The sequence below is a fragment of the Myotis yumanensis genome, unplaced genomic scaffold, assembly GCF_028538775.1.
Source record: "Myotis yumanensis isolate MYYU_CA2020_CCGP unplaced genomic scaffold, mMyoYum1.0.hap1 SCAF_19, whole genome shotgun sequence".
Lineage (NCBI taxonomy): Eukaryota > Metazoa > Chordata > Mammalia > Chiroptera > Vespertilionidae > Myotis > Myotis yumanensis.
This window is the reverse complement of record NW_027223770.1, coordinates 3,010,935-3,015,148: the sequence shown is the minus strand read 5'-3', so window position 1 is coordinate 3,015,148 and position 4,214 is coordinate 3,010,935. Positions and strand designations below refer to the sequence as shown.

At 53.7% G+C, this 4,214-nt stretch overlaps 1 long non-coding RNA gene across 2 annotated transcripts; it reads right to left on the bottom strand.

The window, feature by feature from the left end:
• Window positions 1–1,280: 1,280 nt before the first annotated feature.
• Window positions 1,281–3,980, bottom strand: LOC138997842 (uncharacterized). 2 transcript variants are annotated; one of them, XR_011469025.1, is made up of 3 exons: window positions 3,467–3,980; window positions 1,786–1,891; window positions 1,281–1,658 (listed from the first exon to the last, which is right to left on the bottom strand). It is a non-coding gene; the product is annotated as an uncharacterized lncRNA (long non-coding RNA). The 2 variants fall into 2 exon arrangements; XR_011469026.1 differs by having other exon boundaries at window positions 3,582–3,980.
• Between the last annotated feature and the right edge of the window lie 234 nt (window positions 3,981–4,214).

The window sequence follows — 4,214 nt, the reverse complement described above, 5'->3', positions numbered from 1 at the left end:
TCAGTTAGCTATTGACGCAGAACTGCTGCCTCGCAGGCCATCCCCACCCCGTAGCTTTACAGCTCGAAGCATTTATTTCTCACGCAGGAGTCTTCATGGCAGGCCTGTGGGCGGCTGCTGTGTTTCTGCTGTACGTTCTCACTCTCTGGGACCAGCCGGCTGTCCAGGATATGTTCTCCTGTTGATGGGGAAAAGCTCAAGAGGGCAAGGCCAGCATAAAAGCTCCTTGCAACCCTTTGCTCATGTCACCTCCACACACATCTCCTTGGTCCAAGCAATCGCATGCCAAGTCCCCCATATTAGAATCAGGCTGTATGTCTGTCCACAATGGAAGGAAGAAAGGGTAAGTATTTGCTGAACAATAAACCGAATATTCTCCCGTGTGTTTCTCTGGGTTTCTGTCTTTTCGTTAGAGGCTTTTCTGAAATGCTTGGTGAGCCCCGCCAGGTCTGCTCTTACCAGAGTGTGAGGACAGAGAACCGACTGCCCGGACGTGGTGACTGAGAGCTGTGTGGACAGCCTGGCTGGCTGGTGCCCAGGGACCACCACCCCTAAGCACCTCGAGTCTTGTCCCTGAGCAGCTCAGTTTCTCAGAGAAGAACCTCCATGTCCTGCCTGGAGGCCTCGCTATTTTAATAACCTCCGTTTCCAGGACGGCTTCCCACGCAGCTCTGCCTGGGATCCCTGGCTCCAGCACCGGAGTCTGGTTCAGCCTCTTTCAGGGGCCAACCTTTACTCCTGCCGCTTGGGAGGGGGGCACCACCAGCAGAGTGGAGGGGAGGTGGGGCTGGGGTCTCCCCGCTTCTTATGAACTCAACACATGCTCCCGTTTCTAGATCACCCGAACACCCACCCTCAGAGGTACCTTGTGCCACCTTTCTGGGCCGTCCCGGAGCTCCTACCATCTGTGGGCTCCTCCCGCTGCAAATCTGAGATTGACCTCAACCTGGCACATGCACTTTGCCATCAGCTGCCCCGTTTCTAAGTTTATTCTGTCGTCCCCTTTCCTGTTCCCTTTCGTGTGTGGTGTTGAGCGTCACTGTCCTCTCGCTGTGACTTCTGTTCAGGACAGACTGGCACTGCACAGTGTTAATCAACCGTATGTCACGAGAAGTCTCTGCACCCAGGATCTAACTAACCCCTCACCGAGCAGGTTTCCCATGGATGTGGGGATAACTCTTTGCTTATTTTTATTATTATTGTCCACAACTCATTTAATCCATCCTTTGTTTATGAACATCTGGTTTACTTTTTATTAAAACAGTGCTAGGGCGGACATATCTGCGAACACTGGTGGATATTTTGAACAGGTTCACGTGGTGGGATTCCTGGCGGCAGGAAGCAGCGGGCACCTGGGCTCTGCGGCTGCTGCCGGCACAGGTCACAGGTCCATGGCTGGGAGTGTCCAGCCTTTTCCCACGGAGCCCCGAGGCCGGAGAAGAGCAGCCTCCGTTCACGATGCAGACGGAGCCAGTGGGTCGCGCTTACAGCGGAGCACTGACCCCAGGAGTGTGCTCCCGGCGGCCGGCGATGTCCAGCTAAGAGGAGCAGCGTCCATGCTGGTGGGAGAAACGGCACTGAAGAGGAACCCGCTGTCCAGTCATTTTCTCTGGAGCCGGGCATGAAAACTGGCATTTGCTCTGTCTTTGTAGGCGCCTCTGAACAAACAGAATAAGTGGGGGAGATGGTACCACCCGCCAGGGCCCTGCTGGAGTCACGACTGCACGCGTCGCGCGTGCGGTGACCCCCCGGGGGCTTGGAAATGACTGCCATCCCCTTCCTCACCCAGCACAGCGCCCCACAGGGCAGGTCTGGTCACAGCCGTCCTTCCCGGGCCTGTGCCCGCCCTCCGTCCTCCGCCGCTGCCGCTGTCCGGCTGGTCCTACTGCACCTGCCGTTTGGGAAGGAAAGCAGATGAGACTGGAATGTGTAAGCCTGTGCCTCACACAGTCGGGTGGGGAGAAGCTGAGTCTGCGGGAGGCGCTGAGCAAGCATGTCTTCTCAGCGCTGTGTTTACTGCCTCCCGGAATTGCTCACGTGTCAGGAAGCGTGAAAATGGAAGGACAAACAGAAACAAAGCCACAAAGACAGACAAGCCAGCACCTGCCGTTTAATCCCACGTGGATCTACCTCACTCCATTAAGGAGCATGATAGTACATCACGTGTGCATGTGTTAGAACACGGAAGTAATCTCTCTATAGTAAATTTAAAATAGAAATAGCCCATAATAGCCATCGTTTATTCAGCATTGTCAGGAGCTAAGAATTGACATGTATGATCTCATTCAGATGCTCTCAACTCCTTGTGGTGGGTGTTTTTATTACACCCATTATTACCCCCATTTTATAGCTGAGAGAAGTTGAAGACATTGCTAAGAAACCATGGGGTTTGAGCCCCGTATTCTGAGCCTGAGCCATGCAGTCTACTACAATAACTACTGTAATTTCTTCAGATTACCTTCCACAGGCAACATTTTCGTTATATGAATGTGTACAAAGTGTTTGTACTCTGTTCTCTCTACTCCCACTTATCAAACATGTACCGTCTTGTTCAAACTACATTAACATGTAATTTGCATCTTAATAGGCTCATAATATTATATCGAACTATCATAGCTTCATTCACCAAACCATTTTCCTTCCACAGAAGTTCCATGTTTTCATTATTTTTGGTTATACAGACCACACTCTAATGAGCTTCTCAGCTCTCGCCTTTGCTTTAGAAATATATATATTTCCTTAGGAGAGTTCCAACAGTGGATTTGCCACATATTATCATGTCACTTTCCAAAGTATGCGAACTTATAGTACTACCAGGAGTGAATTAATAGAACAATTGTACTGCATTCTCGCTAAAGTTAGCCTACGGGAACATCTTCGAACCGGATAAATAAGTGCAGTGCCGCAACAAAAGGTTATTGTTAGAAACCAGACTGTCCTTGGCGCCTCCCCCTCGTTCCTGCGGTCCCTGCCCTGCCGCCCTCATGTCTTCCTCTGAAGGCGGAGTGGCGAACGTGCCTCCGCGGCAGGACACCAGCCGCTCGGACTCAGCTGGAACAGGCGGCCCAACCTCAGATGTAGCAGCTAGCACTGAAACGGCTCCTTCCCTGCCTTCCCAGTCTCCAGCTCCCTCTCATTTTTGTTAATAAAAACACTGGGGACATGTGGCTCCTACTTTCTATGCCCTCCTCAGTTTCCATAACTTGAACAGTCTCCCTCCCAAAGCTGACGCATCCCCTCCATTTCCCAAAGCCACCGGCGCACTCGGATCCGCGCTGTCAGGCAGCACAGGTTTTGTAACAGCTGCTTTCCCACTATCACCCCACATGCACCTCTCCACCCCCAGCACAGCCTCTGAGCGCGTCATTTCTCTACCTCAGGAATGGCAGGAGCCCTGTGGTAGCTCGTGCCCCCTGAGATGTGTACCCCTCTCTTTCCCATCAGGTCCCCAGGGGACCCAGCTGACCTTGAAATGTGTGATGGACAGGAGCCAGTCCTTGCACTCTGTGTGGTGGTGTTGACTGCTTTGGGTCCCTCTTGGCTCCTAAGCATCTTTAAAGGCTCCAGTGAGCAGAACACACCTTCTGGCCGATTTCTCCTGGTCATCAGCTCCCTGCCGGTTCTCGCCTCTTCCTGGTCAGTCACCTGCCTGCAGGCCGGGTCATGTCCTCCACTGGTTCCCGCTGCCAGACTCTGCCTCCTGCACAGCCTTAGAGGTCACTAAATTAGGGTGCTCTTGTGAACCGTCAGGCCACCCACAGGTGCTGGTTTCTGCCTGGGGTGCCCTCCCATTCTTGCCCCGCTTTCTGTTTCATGGCTCAAGTTCAATGCCACCAACACATGATTCTTCTGAGACTTTCCCAGCGTCAGGCATTCCTGATGCCTGGCCGCCATCTCTGGCTGCACAAGCTCACCATGCTACAGGGACTGGCTGGGCCCCTTCCCTGGCGGGGAACTGTCCCTCCATACACCCACCTCCGGTTCATCCAGCCACCTCCTCTTCCACCCCCACCACCTCTCCCTCCACCCACATCGGCTCCCTCCACCCACCTCCTGTTCCTCCACCCACCTCCTCTCCCTCCACCCACCTCCTGTCCCTCCACCCACCCCCTGTCCATCCAACCACCCCGTGTACTCCACCCACCTCCCATCCCTCCACCAACCTCCTCTCCCTCCACCCACCTCACGTTAACCCACCTCCTGTCCCTCCACCC